This window comes from Bactrocera latifrons, unplaced genomic scaffold, assembly GCF_001853355.1.
Source record: "Bactrocera latifrons isolate USDA-ARS-PBARC rearing strain unplaced genomic scaffold, ASM185335v1 scaffold_242, whole genome shotgun sequence".
Lineage (NCBI taxonomy): Eukaryota > Metazoa > Arthropoda > Insecta > Diptera > Tephritidae > Bactrocera > Bactrocera latifrons.
Genome location: NW_017535986.1, coordinates 184,025 through 202,756, shown reverse-complemented (window position 1 = coordinate 202,756; position 18,732 = coordinate 184,025). Strand labels below are relative to the sequence as shown.

General features: G+C 37.7%; 1 protein-coding gene and 6 non-coding genes across 8 annotated transcripts in view; 1 reads left to right on the top strand and 6 right to left on the bottom strand.

Moving 5' to 3' along the window:
• The window catches only part of LOC108969157 (probable serine/threonine-protein kinase DDB_G0282963), a 128,239-nt gene extending 114,023 nt beyond the window's left edge, over positions 1 to 14,216 (bottom strand). For both annotated transcript variants that reach the window (XM_018933713.1, XM_018933715.1), the window contains exons 1-2: positions 13,634 to 14,216; positions 1,411 to 1,435 (exon numbers count right to left, since the gene is read on the bottom strand). The gene's annotated coding sequence lies outside the window, so the exon portion shown is untranslated. The remainder of the gene's footprint in view (positions 1 to 1,410; positions 1,436 to 13,633) is intronic.
• Trnan-guu lies at positions 2,642 to 2,715 on the bottom strand. The gene has a single exon. It is a non-coding gene; the product is annotated as a tRNA-Asn (tRNA).
• Trnar-acg lies at positions 4,147 to 4,219 on the bottom strand. The gene has a single exon. It is a non-coding gene; the product is annotated as a tRNA-Arg (tRNA).
• On the bottom strand, positions 7,264 to 7,337 carry Trnai-aau. The gene has a single exon. It is a non-coding gene; the product is annotated as a tRNA-Ile (tRNA).
• Trnak-cuu lies at positions 7,923 to 7,995 on the bottom strand. The gene has a single exon. It is a non-coding gene; the product is annotated as a tRNA-Lys (tRNA).
• Positions 11,187 to 11,259, bottom strand: Trnak-cuu. The gene has a single exon. It is a non-coding gene; the product is annotated as a tRNA-Lys (tRNA).
• On the top strand, positions 11,481 to 11,554 carry Trnai-aau. The gene has a single exon. It is a non-coding gene; the product is annotated as a tRNA-Ile (tRNA).
• Positions 14,217 to 18,732: the final 4,516 nt, after the last annotated feature.

Here is an 18,732-nt window from a genome sequence, read left to right as displayed (position 1 = left end):
GGCGGCTTCTTCCACGGTAATTGGCGCAGATTGTGGGGTCTAACTTTTTATTGGGCAGAACACAGTTAAATTTCAATTGTCAGGCATGCTTTCGTCCGACCATATTCTACAAAGAAGTTCGGCCGGCAATTCATCGGCCCCACGGTTTTGTTTTTCTTCAGACGAATATTTGCTATTTGAACTTCTTCATGGTCGGGATATGGAATACCTATTGTAACGTTTCGAGGTAAGCAGTCTGTTTTCTCTGAACTGCGACACGGCACTTCTCGTAAGAAGTTCGCTTATACCGAGTTGCTGATGAGTATTCGCAGAGAGAAGGAGCGCTAGTCGAGCAGAAACACTTTCGCTATCTGTTGTTATTGAAGCTCTCGACGTCGAACCTTCCTTGTGTTGTTATGCGTACCTTGGCAAGCAACAAGATACTGATCAGAGTCGATGTTAGGACCTCGGAGCGTACACATGTCTAAAACACAGGAGACGTGTCTTCTATCTATCACAACATGATCGACCTGGTTCGTGGCTTTTCGATCCAGAGACAGCCATATAGCTTGATGAATTTTCCTAGGCTGAAATCTAGAACTACAGATAACTATATTTCGAGACGCGGCGAAATCGTTCAGGATTAGGCTAAATTTACCGACCGTTGTACCAAAGATACCATCTTTTCCCATCCTGGTATTGAAGTCGCCACGTACGATTTTGACATCGTAGCGGGGGTAGTGACACTTTGTTCACATTTTCCTTATCTTCCGTTGGGGCGTGTGCGCAAAGTAGCAGTATGTTGAAGAACTGCGCTTTGATGTGTATTGTGGCTTCACCGAGGTGAATGCCAGTACCCGACGACGGAGTTTCATTCCCACAACGAATTCCACTCCGAATTTGCGCTCCTTTATACGGCGGCTGTAGTAAATGCCACAAGGACCTACTTGTCTCACGGCTTGTAATGTAATATAAGGATTTATTTCTCGATTACAATTAATTTTCTCAAAACAATTTGTGTTAAAAATTAGACCCAAAATCATACTGTTTTGTTTGCAACTTTGCCAAAAATTAGTTTTTAAATTATAGATATAAATCCTTCGATTATTCAGAACCTATTCTTATCTACTAACTGATGAAATTCAATGTTTTGAATTTAGAAGAAACTTTCGTCGTTATGTATGCAATACATCTAGATGGCATCTCGCCGTTTTGTGTTCAGAACTTAATTTACGAAAAACTCACAAAATATTACTCAAATGTTGCTCTTTAATATATTCAACAGTTGCAATAAATTAGGTCATTTATCGTAGGAAAAAAAGTTGGTGAAAATAGGTTTTTTTCGGATGTCAAAATCCACGTAACCACTCAATGTCTCATCAAAAAATTGTATACGATATTACAAAACACATTTATTAAAATAATACTTACACAAAAATCACTGATAGACCATGTACTGAAATAAAAAAAAGAAATATATAAGTATTAACATGTTATTAGATAATCAGTTCTGCAATAAAATTCTTAATTAGTGGCTAAAATTAGATCGTGTTCACACCTGTATAATATATAATGTATATAATATATGTAAGTATGTATGTATATGTACATACGGCATATAATTTTTATATACATACTTAGGTACGAAGTGCACCATGAAAAAGAAGTGCGCCATGAGCCTCAGCTCTCACGTTATATGGCGACACTTAAATGCCCATAAAAATACTTTACGAGTATTTACCACTTATAGTTATGACTGCTGAAGATTTATTGAATGAATGTAAACCAACAATGAACAAACGCACGGACAACGACAACGAATTGACCAAAACATTAAACTTCTTCGTCTTAGCGCTTGCTCCCTGCGACGCACTCACACGACTTGACACTTAATTAGTCTCTCAATTAAAGTAATGAACAATGAGCCGAACAAAAATAAAACACACACAACCCACAGAAAGTAGCAAAATGAAAAAAAAAATACAAAAAAATATAAAAAAATACAAAAAATACAAAAAAAAAAAACAAAAAAAAGCCCCACCGACAGCAATCGAAGGCGCGACGCCTCGCACATGTGGGAGTGTCGTGCTGTGGGCAAACCTTAATGAGCAGTGAGACGAGAGACGACATGAGACGAGCACGAAAATAAGACAAATGCACTTTTTCGGTGAGTAATTTAATTACTACTATTATACGTGTTTGCGTGCATTGGAATTCCACAACAATAACAATACGAAAAATATGAACCGCGCGATTTGAACACAAATGACGTTTTCTCGCGTTGGCTAGCTGTTTAAGCGACTGCACGCCGGCTTGTCGCTGTCATTTGATGAATTGCGTCGCAAATAATAATTTTGTATAGATTAATTATGTTCAAAAATTATTTGTTCGCTCACTCGCGACAAGTTCAATGCACTCTCGTAAATAAACGCAGAAAACGCATTTATTTTTTATTTAATCCTTATTACTCACACCGAGTGCGATATATTAAGTGTAACGGTGTAACCAATAAAAAGCAAAAAAAAATTTTTAAATAGATGTTTTGTGAACTGAATATTTTCCAACTTGCAATATAGTATTATATAAACTCATACAAAACACAGGTAAGAATTTCAAGCAGAGAATAAAAAGAACAAAAAGAAACAGTTAACAAAAAGTTGTGCGCCCCCGGGTGGGCTCGAACCACCAACCTTTCGGTTAACAGCCGAACGCGCTAGCCAATTGCGCCACGGAGGCTCGCGGCCGAAATCTGACAAATGGGCGTTTTATCTTTGATTAGAATAGAATAGAACTAAAAATGAAAAATATATAATAAAATAATCAAACATATACTTGTATGTATGCATATGTTAGGCGACGTAATAAACATTTTTCACCTTTCAACCTCTTCAAAACTAGTAACGTCAACTTTTCAGATGTTGTCATCGTTCATGACTTCATACATCAGAACGGGGATGATGAGTGACTTATAGAATTTGGGCTTTGTTCGTCGAGAGAGGACTTTACTTCTCAATTGCCCACTTCTCATATAACGTCTGCTAGTATATTTGTATAGGAAAAGAGTCGCAACAATAGCTCCAGGGTTTATTGACGATGTTTCAGAAGTTCTAAGTAGGAAAGTTTTTGTATTAATGTATGGTGCTTATTCTGAAGCATGAGAGTTCAGAGAGGACATATGTATGTAATATAGAGAAGAATTTTAGTTGTGATGTTTTACAAAGAGTGTCCTAGGCTTAGTTGTGTCACCCACTCTACCCACCTAGCCAAGTTTGATCCTCCATTGTTCAAAAGATCACAATGGTAGAAATCGTGATGAGACGACACAGTCTTTCTTTATCCCTAAGGACGCATAGTTTAGAAAAATGCATTTTTTTTTTTGGAACTCATATTTGAAGTAATGTATGGTTTCTCAATTAGATATGTCCGTCGAATTATTAGTTTATGAGATATAGCATTTTGAGTGAAGCAACTAGGTTTGGAAAGAAAAAAAACGGATAAGAAAGACAAAGACAAGGCTTGACTTAATGCAGATTATTCGGACTCTCCGCCAGGAAAATCAACCCTTGAAAAGTATTTTGCAGAGTTTAAACGAGACAAGCAGACAGTGAACGCACTAAAAAGACAGTTGCCGACGAAAATATTAAAAAAATCTGCAAAATAATTTCGGATGACCGTAACCTGAAGTTGTTCGGGAGAGCTGAAACTCTAAAGGTATCACGAATATTTGGCTTTCCGAAAGCTTTTTACGCGAGCACACTTTTAGCAAAAGACAATGGCGAGTTGAGTATTCGGTGCAGTGTTCAAGGGTATTAAAACTGAGCTTTTGCGTCGATATGTGACAAGGGACGAAACTTGGCTCCTTCATTACGTACCGGAGTCCAAACGACGGTTAGACGAGTGGACTAAGAGTCTTAGTTTAAGGCTAAAAAATGGTTTAATTATAGAAATTTACTAAGAAATTTACTATTAAATTTTTTCTATGTAAAACTACAAACTTGTCAGCTCTTCTGATCATTCGCAATTTATGTATAACATTTCAGAATCAAACTAATATAAAGTCAGCCAAATATGATTATGGAATTTGATGTGTTAAATATGTTTTACTTGTAATATAAAATTAGTAAATAAAAAAAATAAAATAATTCAATCCCTCAATGATTGAATGGACGATCCTGCCAGGAGTCGAACCTGGAATCTTCTGATCCGTAGTCAGACGCGTTATCCATTGCGCCACAGGACCATATATTTAAATTGTGCCCAAGTGGTCACTTGACATTGGATGCAGCCGTACGAACAAAGCTCATCAATTAAAATATTAAACAGCAAATATCAGACATTTGGCATTATTTATTTAAAATAACTAATTGTGTAGCGCGCTTCAGTGCTATTAAAACCCATTATTTATAATAACTTAAAGCTTTTGTTGGAAATTTTATTATCTCATTACAAAAAATTTCGCAAATTAAGCAAATTTTATTTTGCTTTTAGTTTATGAAAAGCACTTCAAAGTCGTTGACTTCTAAAGCGCTTTTGTATTGCTTGTTAAAAAAGTAATCAAAAATTCAACGCTAGCTAATCACTCAACAATTGGATGTAATGACATTGCCAGCAATCTACATACATACATATGTATATATGTACATATACAATTGGATTTACATATGTATATGTGTACATTAGAGCGGTTCGAAATCCGAAATGTTCTACGGATAACTCTGAACAATTTTGCCTAAGAGACTATGCGTCTAAAGCCAGTTGCGGAAAAGCCATTTATAAATTATTTAAATATACATACCAATTTTTGATTGGAGCCGAGTAATATATTCATTCTCCTACGCCTGAAACCTAGCTAGCTTGAATGTGTCAGCGTCTCATGACTCTCTAATTCTGCATTCCGCTGAATACAATTTACAATTTTCTGAAAGTGTAATATTAAGGTTAGGTGCCCATATAATATTACCAAGTGCTCTTTTGTCTATAAGTAGAAGCTATTTGCTCCATCCATCACCAACTCGTGTTCCAAAAACCTGAACTATTCCTTTAGGGTTCACTGCTTCAAACAACCCTTGTAGGACCTGAATTGTATGGTTCTTAAGGAATTGTGTTCTCAGCTACCCCGAGCCAGCTAGCTTGTTTGATTTTTCAGTTCTTTCTATTCCTATATGAAAGAGTATCCGGATGACTTTAATCGAGTTAGCAAAGAATATAATTATCGTATCTTTGCATAAATCATCGCAATTAGACTTCATATTGGCGCTGCTGATTCCATCTTAATTTTTAGGGGAAAAAATCTTTTACTCATTTATAAACCTTTTTTACAAACATATTTTAATATATATATATATATGTATATATAGTATATATGTATATATACCATTGGGTTAAGTTCAGCCATTCCCTCGCATAATCAACAAATGCACGGCAATAAAAACAATAAGTAATGACAAAACCAACCAGAGCGAGTTAAAACTTACAATGCAAAGAGAGTCGAATGAAATAAATATACAAAAAAAAAAATAAATAAAAAAATAAAAAATAAATAAAGAACGAAAATAAATACGCAACACTAAATTACAATAGTTTTTAATCGCATTAATTTGCTTTGCATTGACTGCTCATGTTAAAATGAGCTGTGCAGTAATGAAGTGACATATAAATGCAAATACAAATGCGATGATTATGATTATAAAGGCATTCAACTAAAAACAATATAAAAGTAATTCGAAATTTTCAAAATTTTATTGTTCGCTAAAAGCCATGCAAATTTTGGTTTGTGGAAACAAAAAAAAAAAACAAAAAAAAAAAACGTTAACTGCGGCTGCACCGCAGCTGGAATACCCTTTACAAATAAAGTACATTTCTATATAACGCTTTGAGTTTTTTTATCCAGTTTATAACTCAGCTATAAGATATAGGCATCTGATTCTGAGAACATATTCGGTGATTAAAGTCGTGCCTTTTACAAGAAGAACTTGATTTTGATCGTTCAGTTTGTATGACAGTCATATGCTATAGTTGTACGATCTTAACAATATATTCAGAGATTGGAGAGTTGCCTTGCAAAATAATTCAAGCCAAATTTCGTGAAGACATCTCGTCAGTTAAAAAAATTTTCCATACAAGCCCTGTATTTTGTCGATCGGTTTCTATGGCAGCTATATGTTTTAGTGGTCTGATCTGAACAATTTCTACGAAAATTGTAGGGTTACAATGCCGAATATTCTGTGTCAAATTTAGTGAAGATATCTCAACAGATAAAATAGTTTTTCATACAGGAACTTGATCTTGATCCTCCAGTTTGTATGACAGCTATATGCTATAGTGGTCCAATATCGGTGATACCGAGAAAGGAGCAGCTACTTGCGGATAAAAGAACATGTGCGAATTTCTGATCGATAACTCAAAAACTGTGGGACTAGTTTGTCTATAAACAAATTGAGTTAAGACACCATAGAAACTATTGATTTGACATTTTATAAGATTTCATTATTTCAACTCATTTAAAATATTTGTGCAATCTTTGAATTAAGGTGGTATTCTGGTGTAGACGCATGAATTTTATGCATTTTTTAAACTAAGATAAAAAAAGTTAAATAAATTTTTCTATCCATTTTTTATATGTTTTTTATTCACATTTTAATAATATAAAAAAAAAATGCAAGAAAAAAAAAACAAAATTCGTCGCGATACGGGGCGGTGGAGTGGGGGCTTCAAAAAACACGGTGCGTCCTGGTTGACGTGATTTCAACCCTTGTAGAATCTAAAACACAAAAAGCAAGAAGCATCTTCATTAGTAAGGATGTCGTTATCGGGTTGACCATTTTCAAAAAAAAAAAAATAGAAAAATAAAAAATAAAAATAAAATAAAAAATAGCAAAATGGCCTCGATTTGAAAAAAAAAAATTTTACCCAATTTTATCGATCTTTTCGAAGTTTTTTAAAATACTTCAAATCAAAATTTTTGGAAATCCAAGGCAGACACGGTAGAGCATTGAATAAAGAAGATATATACCACATTTCAAAGGAATCGGTTCAGTAGAACTGGAGATATCATGTCAACCACCTCAAAAACGTAGGAGAAAAACGCCTTTAAATTTTAGGAAACAATTCTAGTAAACATGGACGCCACGTCACAAAATCGGCTGTATCTTCGAAAATAAGTGGAATTTTGAAAAATCCTTCCAAGGTCATGTTTTTGAAAGTCTAAGCTTTCAAAATATGCAAAAAAAATCGATTTTTTCAAAATGCTAGACCAGAATACCCCCTTAAACAAAATACTTGAAATGGCCCATGAGGGGATCGAACCCGCGACCTTCGCGTTATTAGCACGACGCTCTAACCAACTGAGCTAATGGGCCAATGCGCAATCTGTGGACAATTACCGCACTTGACTGAACGCTGCAATGTTTGAAAATAGTTTATATGACAAAGAAAGCCTTAATTTAAGTATATTAATGGAAGTACCAAAATGTAAAGCAAAATGTAATTCCACCTTTACATTAATTATACATTTTATACAAATTGATGAAAAAAGTTTATGCATATTATTTAATTACAACCAAAGATCAGCACGCCAAGAAGCTGGTAATCGTGTTGAGTTGGTGGAGCAAATCCGTGAAATTATTGCTGTTGCTAAAAATTTTACTAAGGGACTGTTGGCTAAAGGAATAAATAAGATTAGAATATAGGTCTGAATGCGTGTTGCTCCATATAGATTGCAGAGAAATAATCCATATTCACTTGATCTATCACCAAGTGACTATTTTCCATTTTCAAAACTAAAAACCAATTCAAAAGTGACATTTTTACGTTAATATTCCAGGCTTTCAAGTAGTTGCAAGCGAGATAATAAAGAACGTTCGTAGTTTTAGCCTCATCTTAATGAATGTACGGTATGCATATTTGTTAAATAAACTCCTAAAGGGTATCAAAATACTCCGTTGCGCCCAACGTGGGGCTCGAACCCACGACCCTGAGATTAAGAGTCTCATGCTCTACCGACTGAGCTAGCCGGGCTGATAAAATACTAATTTTCAGTTTGTCAATGATAAATAGCTGAAAGTTATAAGATAAAATATGTATTCTTAAATTATATCATTATATTCACCAAAGAAGCATATATTCTATAAGTTAGATAGATATAATTTAATTGAGGTTTGCACTGCGACCTGAGGTCTATTGCGCCCTTTCTTCGATGACAAATATTTTCACAAAAGCCCAGCACTCTGATTAAATCCAGGTACTTCCTGAGCGCTATTGAGTTGATATGATCCCTATCTAGATATATGGATCTACCAATCTTGAGCATACGTCTACAGATAGCGGCACAATCCAGAATCAGGTTCTAGGGAGCTTCCGGTTCCATGTCGCAAAACCGGCATTTTGCTCAAGATACCATACACATGTTGTACAGGTGTTTCCTGAGCCTGCAGTGCCCAGTGTAGAATGCGACTAGAGGACGGAATATGTCTTCGAGGACGATAAACATGGCTTTAGAACTTTATATGTCCACTCTTTCCTCTGTGTGAAGCAGCTATTTAATTTTGTGGAATGCCAGCGAAATACAGGCTTCTACTCCCGTCATCCTAGAAGCCGCAGTAGAGCGGGTGAGTTCGTCGGCCATCTCATTGCCTTTTATCACTTTATGCCCGGCACGCAGATCAAGTGTACACGGTTGTAAACCGAAAGACTATTCGTTCGTTCTATGTGCTCCTAAACCAAGGCTGAGATCGCTTTTTGTGCCGCACTATCGTTGAGTATGGCGTTGTGTTGTTTGCGATGGTTGAGTTCAATTTCTACACAAAGACTTAATTTATAGAAAAAACCTCTGCTGGAAATATCTCGGAAAACAGCTTGTGGATAGGGAAGGTAGGTACTTCGTTGTGCGGTCCTACAATACCTACACCAATAGCTTCCCTTGTTTTCGAGCCTTCAGTATACAACCAAATTATTTTGCGACTCAGTACAAGGTCCGACCTGTAATTATTCCAGTCCGTCTTGTTGCGGAAGGTAACTTTTAACCTCTTTGGGAAGTTTACTCGTTTTGTAACACCGTCTCTTGGAAGAAGGGCCAGCTGTTTTTCTTCAAATAAGGCCTTCATTTGTCGAGACGATATTAGGTGAGACTTACTACTGTCTGACAGTAATAAAACTTCTGATAGACCTCTTAATGCAGATTAAGATAGTGGTTGGCGACATTTTATTATAATTTTCAAGGTTATTAATGTCAATAAATCAAATTTATAGCTAAGTGAATACACACAATATGCATTCTTACACATTCCTGTAATGCCTGCTGCACAGTGTGACACTTTGATTTTGCTTACAAGCACTTCGTTCGTGTAGAAAATGAAAATTGACAACGTCTCATAGCATTCCAACAAAAATTTCCAAGTCACTTGTTTTCGCGTATGTAATGTGGCGCCAGTTTTTAATGTAACGCTTGTTGACACCATTTGTGATTTGACATTGACATTTGTTGTATACGTACATATATTTTCAATATTCGCATCAGGCAAAAATTGTTTCATACATTATTAAAGTGGGAATGTAAATTTCTTTAATATTCTGAATATTATCCATCGGCATACTGGGTTTGTCCGGAAAGTAATACTACTTATTTGTCCGCGGATTTGTGGAGTGCTGGTCTTCACGACTACTTATTCATCTACTTCCACTACCAACCGTCTTATGAAGTCTTATGAGGTCTCGAGACTCTACTGCGGCTTCCGTCTTTAGCTCACTTACTGCAGCTATACAATCTAGATTGCTCTTAAGGGCATTTTAGAGCACTGGTTTTGGGGTTTCTACTTTCTTCAGTCGATGAGCAGGGTGTCTGAGTTTGTTTTCCTTGCCTGACATCCTGTCATCTTGCCTTGGTCCGTCATGATGTGTTATCGTATGTTTTGAAGCCTAATTACGACCTTCTGCCCGTTTAATTAGCGCTACTTTTGGCGGTATTTTGGTTTGGTTTGCTCGTTTTTGCTTCTTAAGCTTGTCTTGCTCATCTTGTGTGGACTGGGATTTGGCCTGTGCTTTTATCTCGCCTTGCCTGCTGTTTAATTTCCCTTTAACTCTCTATGACACAGTATTTCCGGGCCTTTGCTCTCTTTCACTGATTCTTCTTCTACTATGCTTAGTGCAGTCCATTAAGGAAGTGCTGCCACACTTGCATTGAAACATCAGCAGTAGGATCTAGTTGCGTGTCTGCGTCTTCTATCCCTTTCTGCTTTTATCCATTTCCGATGATGGGTACAGATAATATCGAAGAGCTCATCCAACTCAAAAATCCCAGGCTTAACCTCGGTACTTATGTTTTTCTGCATTAGCAACCGCTGATTTAAGCAAATATTGATTGGCTTGTCCTTTCAATTACCAACTGGAGGCATTCAATTTGTCATCCGTTTGTACTTTTGAGATTTGTTCCGCCAACATATTGACAACGCAGGATCGAACGTATTTAAGACCTACCAAGGTTTTAATGGGACGTATGCGTCTGCGACATTACTATGAAATCCATTACTGCAAGATTTGCATCCTGAGGTAGCAGAATGCCACAGCCGTCAGATCAAGTTCAATGTTTCCAAATCGTCTGTCAAAATCACGGTACTACTTCGTTGCTTGATTGAATTTGTGGTTCACAGCTAATCTAGCAGGCCGTTCACTATCCGCCATCTGTGAACCCGGATGAGCTTGGCAATTGGGATGTCTAATGGCTTTCGTTGTAAAATTCCTCGTGGACTGTTGCCTCCGTCTCATGATTAGATTCCTCAAGGCAGCCCATAAGGGGTTTTGAGTGTATATTTTAGGTGGTGCCTATTCACCTTGCTATCGGAGATTCATACAATGTTTCAGATCTTTAAAGCCTAGCGCTTCTCTTCTGTCCCTCTTGGTAAGGGTCTGTTTATTGAGTATTCGTAGCTAAGCTAGGAACTTAGGCTGTCAAGAGTACGTCAAACTACAGCCTTTAGTTCCCTGAGCTCGATAAAAATTGATTTTGTCAAAGTGACTGTCAAACGAAAAGGTATACAATGAGAGTCTCCATTTATCCCTGTCCTCAGTAACTAACTTGGAATGACACTAACTGTACAGTAAACGACACGAGTCCATCTTTTTTCAAATTTTAGATAAGGGAAAGAAAAATAAAACGTTTATGGCTAGAGGGTTCAACTATAATAATATGGAATAGTAATAAAAAGAAACAATTGCGCCCAACGTGGGGCTCGAACCCACGACCCTGAGATTAAGAGTCTCATGCTCTACCGACTGAGCTAGCCGGGCAGCTGAACAAACAGTGTCAGAAAACATATTTGTTGCTAGTGGCAGGGAATACTTATAAGTTACACTCTTTCAATGTTGCTTTTATATGTGATGTTCATGTAAAAGCTCGTAGCTTATTGAGTGCCTCACAAAATCTTATATATGCATTTAAGTAATAGAAAATGTTGAGTAGAGTATTGGTTACTAGCTTAAATAATACATTTGTCACTGAGTGTTTATATGGCCCATTAGCTCAGTTGGTTAGAGCGTCGTGCTAATAACGCGAAGGTCGCGGGTTCGATCCCCTCATGGGCCAGTATAATTTCTTTTTTATATATTTATATAAATCTGGGATATGTTAAATATTGGACTAGGGAAGCTTCGCCTTTGGCAAAATCTTAAAGTGATAACGAAGGAGAAAAACATGCGTCTTAAGATACCTGCCAAGGTACCACCCAATAAAAACGATTCTATCTAAATGTGGCAAATGTCATGATAATATTATTGGTAGCTTTAGATATCAGCAAGCAGAAATTGGGTGAACTAAATTTACCATCATAAGTTTAGATTGACTTTGCTGTCTCAATAGTAGAAGCCGGGTAAAAAGATGAAGTTTCATACCAACATAATTGGTTAATAGGTACATACATCTATCTGAACATTGTGTCTGAACATTCAGGAATCTTTTCGAACTTTGACTTCATACCGGAGCCTATTGATCATGGAGTCGCCAAGCCGAACTCTGGCGATATTTTCTCTGCTGCATGCTAATGAGAGAAATGGGTGAGTGAAAAAGGGAGCCGGATAATGTTCGTGGCTCATTACACTGTAAGGAACTATCCATCATATAGAGACGTTTTTCAAGGCGGACTTCTGCCATTAAGATGCCATCAAATTTACCTCCTTCTGAAAAGTGACTATCCACGTTGATAGTAGAGTGGCGAGTGGCGTGTGTTCATAGTTAGTTAAGCCTAACTTTGCTACCAACTGCATCGAGTTACTTTACTGGGACCATTCCCACGACAGCTAGGTCTAAGTAACCGGAACGGTCCTGTTTTTTTATCCAGCCAAGGACTGTCATTTTATTATTATATTTAATATAATGGGAACGGATCGGTGTTTTATTATCTTCTTGTATTTTAGTACGACGTACTTAAACTCTAGGGACCTTTACCGGCTTTCGGGAAGTCGTGAGTGAGTTTAATGAGCTCGTCGCCTTCAGTACCACTAGGTTTTCCTTAGTTGTAAGGGATATAAATGGTCAATCTTCCACCATACCACTCAGAATTTCATCATAGTAAATGAATCTATTGACTAGCTACTAGTAAATTAATCTAATAAAGTCTTCGGTCTGAACAAGCTTAGGCTTTTCCTACTTGTAGGAGTTCTAACTGATCTTTGCTCTGTCGGTGTCCACGTGTTAAGGTAGATTATATCATGGGTTTCCTGTTCTAGAAACTCTTTGGATGAAGACAAGATAGAAATATTTTATGTCAATACTTTTTTCGGCCGTCGCGAGATCAAGAGTTAAACATCTCATCACGAACTGGCTTAAAAACCTCGGAGCTCACACTTTTAATCATAAAAAACTAGTGGGAATAGAACCACTAACACGATTTATATCGGCCTTAATGTGCTTTGTTGAATTATATGATCTGATTACCGGAGTTTTATTTTAAAGATACACAAAGAACTGTATCTATAGTGTGATCCTCAAGTTGAGGTAATTGTTGAACCCAACCAACATCAATCTGGGTTTCTTTAAGCAATTTACTTTTGGGCAGTTTGTATGTTGTACGGATCAAAAGTCTTCTACACGTAGGAAAGCGAAATTTTAATTATATGGAACGACGACGAAGAAATGTAAGGACTTTAGGTATCGAACGCTTAGACGGCATATATACCAATGTTCCAATATAAAAAAAATGTCCTGTCGAAAGAACTAAAAAATTTGTTGTGCTTAGTTGACACTCACTCAGATCCACAAGGAAACCATTATTGGCCGCATTTGAGTCTAAGCTGTGATCGGGCATTACTTCGACATCCGCGAGAGACTTTGCTAATCCAAACGGATGTTTTTTAGCTATGGAGAAGATATCTGGTTTAAGATCGAAAGTCGTGAGCTGCTGGAACCATATGTAAAAGAATCGTTTCTGGCCACTCCCAAGTGAATGGCGCTCAGAGAACTTTTCTCAATTGCCTCAAACTTTACAGATGACTTCATCCTGCTTACTAATAGTTCCATCCTCCAAAACTAATACGGCTTACATAGCCGAGCAATACGGCTGACTTTGAGCAATGCCAAAAGCTTCGAAAGGTTCGAGAAGCTCTTCTCCGAGCCGTTCGATACCAAACGTTATTAGAAAGACGATACATATACTCGTAATTTACTTACCTATCTGTGTGGTCAACTCTGAGTCTTTGTAATACACCTTAAACAGGGTGGAATTCGTAATTGTGCTCGTTCAAGCTTCTCTGTGATAATACGTTCATATTTTTATTGCACAACTTTTGAAATTTATAATTGAGAAATTAATGTTCTTTGATTATTGCTTTGCTTTATTACACCTTTGTTGTTGCGTTTTCTAATTTTTTTCTACAAACTTCTCACATCAAGAATGTCATTTTGATTTTTTAATCATATGCATTTTGCAACTTTATATGAGCTCAATACATGCGCACTGCAATTAAATGCATTTTTCTTTTGCTTTTTGTGTATATTTTCGCACATACTTATTTACATTATTCACACAAAACCTGCTTGCCTAGACGCGGTTCTCCAAAAATTACTCACCGGTGCATGGTAGCTTTGTTGCAAGTGTAGTTGTAATCAAATTGCAGACACCACAAGCACTTTCTTGCCTTTGCGAGGCAATTTTATTGCGTACTTTTTAACTTTGCGGTTGCCGATTCATACATTTCGCGCTGGAAAATTGCATTTATCATAGATTTTCAAAACACAAGCGGCCACAAAAATGTGAGCGTTTTAATGGCCAACAATTGCACATCCCACCTACATATACATATGTACCGTATGTATATAATATCTATATATAAAACGACTTGACTGGAACTTCGGAATATTCCGCCTTCGGTGGCCACTACGGAGCTGTAAGAGAAGAGAGAATGAAGTGAATAAATTGTAGGGAAAAAAAAGAAAAGTAAATCATTATGGAAGCAGTTTTAATTCACGAGATAGACTAACTGTTTTTATAACCTGATTACTCTGGAAATGAGCACACACAATGAAAGGTCTGGATCAAGTACGGTGCCCTGAACACCTCATAAACGTTATAACGAGTTATTCTAAAAACAGAAAGCTGATATTTGATATGAACGAAGGCACCAAGAGCTACTCTATATCGAGTGGAGGCATTAGGTCATCTTATATAATATATGACGGGTGTTAAGAAGATAGCAATCAACAGACGAGAAACTAATAGCAAATGCGGACGATCTCAYGATGGTAGCAGTGGCTAAACAATTTGTCGACCAAAGAAATATAATGAGTGCTTAAATGTTCTATGCTAATGAGTTTCAAAACAAAAGTTTTACTCATAAGCACCAGGAAGGTGTAAGAACAAATAGAGCTCACCATAGTATCTTGGAATAATATTGGATTCCAAATYAAAATTTKAAGAACAACTRGCGTAAACTTMCRCGAAAGCAATCMAAATKTATAATGCTCTACCGAGAATGATCGCCAAACAAATAATTGCAGTGCATAGGCTTTCTACCATTCGAGTAATAAGTGCTTTCCAAACTATATCAACCGACTCTGCTGAAGTGTATTACCCAGTATGGCGTCCATTGACGTCTAGGGAGTTGAACTCGAACRATTATATCGGCTATCAGCGCCTAAAACAGTATCGGCAAAGACAGCGGAGAGGAACCAGAGCATCAAAATGCGGCAGCAACGGTGGCATTTCTCATACAAAGGGACCCACATACTTATACCAGATACTCACTCATGAATAGACAGACGACAAAAGAACTTAAATTTCCACCTGACCCAAATAAATACTTAGTGGACCTAGGTGCTTTAGAAGCTACATTTATAGATTCCACATTGACATTGGCATTCAACATTCGAACTGTCCGCAGTCTACAGAGTAAATAGGAGGCTCCGAACATGTATTATTTTATTGGACTCGGTTTTTCAAACTCTGTGTCGCAAAAGCCAGSTAATAGAGGAGGAAGAGGCAAGATTATTCCTCCCCGTCTTTCTTCACACAGTTTTGGGAAAGTATTCTGATCCGCAAAACGAGTGAATTTATTGGACAGTGTCCAGTCTGAACACCTACGTTTACAGCGTGTTCAACTTTGCTTAGAATCAGTAACTCAAAGAATCTCTAATCGATCATTCTGCACCAGAAAGACCTCGCCGGTTATTGACCAGCGTTTGTTAAGCTCACGATAGGTCCAAAAGCCCAACACCTGAATTCAAGTAGACATCAGAAAACCGACTTACTTTAAATTGCGTGAAATTGGGGAAATGGTTCATTCTCTAGTAAGCTTATCGGCTTTACAGTTTCCGGTGACTCCGCTGTGACCGCACACCCTTTCAAGTCTACTACGGRAGAAGCTTGAAGCTTTTGCTAAAGAGGYCATGCACCTCTTGTCTAGCTTTCAGAGCTCAGTCAGCGAATTCAAAACCAGTATAGTCGTYGGCTATCGAAGTTAATGCCTACTGTTCTGAAGGAAGCTGTACTTCGGAGCAATASGAGTACATCTAATGTTGCCTTGATSGTTACTACKTCTAATTGAAGAGGTCTCGTAGTCTGAAACTTGAGTTCATGGAGAGCTCCCGAAGAAAACATCAATGAAAAAGCTCACTCCTTCATGCAGACGAGAAGGAAACACCAGTACAAAGTTCTACATTGCAGCGATCTTGATTGTAAGGAATGCAATCGAAGCAGTGGAGAATTTCAGTGCGCTCCTGCTTGGGGCTCCTCATATATTTAACTTCGCTAAGCGTAATAGCAGCCTTCGCCGAGAAGTACCTAAGTACTAGCCATGTCGCCAGGTGGAACGTGTAGAATTCCTTCGATTGACATTATTAGGGTTATTTTCAATGGATCACAGATGGCGATAAGGGCCGCTCCTCGAACACGCTTTAGCTATTTAGTTAGCATTATTTTTTCTTACCTCTTTAAGGCGACCGATGCCTTCTTCACTCTCTTCATATCAAGCAACCCCAARTACTTCGCAATGACCACTGGTTGAAGCGTAGAGCCTCCGAACGATGGGAGAGTATCATCAGGGGGTTGGATCAGTTAATAAAACTAGCTCAGTTTTATTTGTATTTTGGCTAATCCGTTTCTTTCTACTTGCTTTGTAACCTCATTTAGATACCTTTGGGTTAGGTCATTGTCATAAAGCCACCCTCCTGGCAGCCATGTTTCTCAAGTTTCTTTACAAGATACTTCATCGTTAGGATTCAATGCAAAGATAAAAGRAAGCTATTTTTCGGGGGCCCTGATAAACTTTTCGAAGTTGTCGAAGGTATTTAACGAAGTATAATTTAACATAACCGATTTTTGAGCTACAAAGTGACCAGTTGTGGATAGTTCCAGCGAACCTTAGAACTAACTTCTGATTAGAAAAATTATTTCTTAAACAAAATAAATATAAAGTAAAGTATAAAGACACATAATAATACGTACTATATAGCTGTCGAAATAATAAAGACTAAGAAACGAGGAGTAACGATTCAATAAAACGTAGAAAATATTATAGAAGCGAAAAAGCACGACCAAATGCGAAATCGCAGACACATAAATGCAATTGCAYATTTATTGCACACAACCAGACTACAATAACTCCAAGSCGATTTGCTGCCTTTTACTCTTTGCCTTAGCCTGCTCTTGACTTCACTGCCTGCAACCCTGCGATTTTTTATGGACTTTTGCTTTTTGCCATTTTTACTYGTGTTTTTTTTATGCCTCCGGCTACGGGMAACACACAGATGCATTCGCACACACCACACGCCTCGTTACGCTGCACAGAGACCTCAGAGAACCGCCGCAACAGAACTCGTGTGGCGTAGGTTAGGGATCTTGCAATGGGGAGGCTTTTGCGTCACAGACCCAGCCACCAGCGCGCAGCTAGTGACGAGGCATACTTRCAATATTGGTGCGGTAGGACATGTAGTCGGYGAGGTGCAGCGCCACTCACGAGGGCGCTGAGCATGTGAATGTGCAACAACTGAGCGCCGACCAGCAGATTGGCTGTGAGCTGTTGTAATTGTGAAACACGAGAATGCACTCAGCCGCTCGAAATTGCCATATCGCAGAGAGCAAGCAAGCTGTTTGCCAGAGCGCCGGCTCAGCGTAGGGTAGTTAGCTTGCGGCGCTGCTGAATTGCATTTGCACGGAAGAAAACAATGCATGAAAAGCCATAAAACGCCTATAGATGCTATATGTTAAAAAAAAAAAAGCCGTCACTGAGTTAAAGCGTGCGGCAGAGAGAGAGCTTGCGCACACATGCACCAAGCTGATAAGTGCATTGAGCGCGCAGACGATGCGAGTTTGGCAAAGAGAAGGCAGTGCGTTCAAAAAAAGCTGTTGTCGTTGGCGGGCGCACGGCTGTAGGGGAAGTTGGCTGCAATTGCCAGTTTGCGGAAGCGGGAAGCATTTGAGAGGGTCAGTGATGCACCAGTGATGATGCACATATGTACATATATATCTATGTGTGCATGTGTGAGTTTATGTAAATGCATGCGCAAACATGCAAAAGTATGCTGACGATGTGATGTCAAGAGCAAAGACGCAATGAAAATGAAAATGAAAGGAGATGYTGCGACAACACTTCCACACACAGACCGTCGGGCCACGAATGCTGCAGGCTGTGTTGGAAGTGAAAATGGCAATAAAAGAGATCGAAGCGTAGATTGCTGTGTGGTGTGGAGTAGACAGAGTGTATAGGCGAGAATTGTGGCATGTTGTAAGTGCATATGTATGCATGTATTTAATGGTGTATGAATAGGTGCATTTTACATACTCGTATAAATTTTCATGTGAAACATGTTATCGTTGCTTTGTGGCTGAAAATAGAATATTGTTTACTTATTAAAAAGGTTGCATATATGCATATGCCACATATGTATTTACATAAAAACATACATATATGTAGATATGTATTTAGTGATTTTAAAGCTTCAGACAATAATATACTTATGCTGAATTTCCTGAAGGTATCTTGCCAAATAAAAATGTTTTTCATACAAGAACATAATTTTGTTCGACCAGTTTGTATCACANTTTTTCATACAAGAACATAATTTTGTTCGACCAGTTTGTATCACAACCATAAGCTATAGCGATCCAATCTGAACAATATGCTCGGATATTTTAGCACTATAATCAACAATAATTCTTGTCAAATTTCGTAAAGATAACATGTCAAACAAACATTTTTTTCATACAAGAACTTAATTTTGTTCGACGAGTTTGCATGGCAGCTATATGCTATAGTGATCCGATCAGAACAATA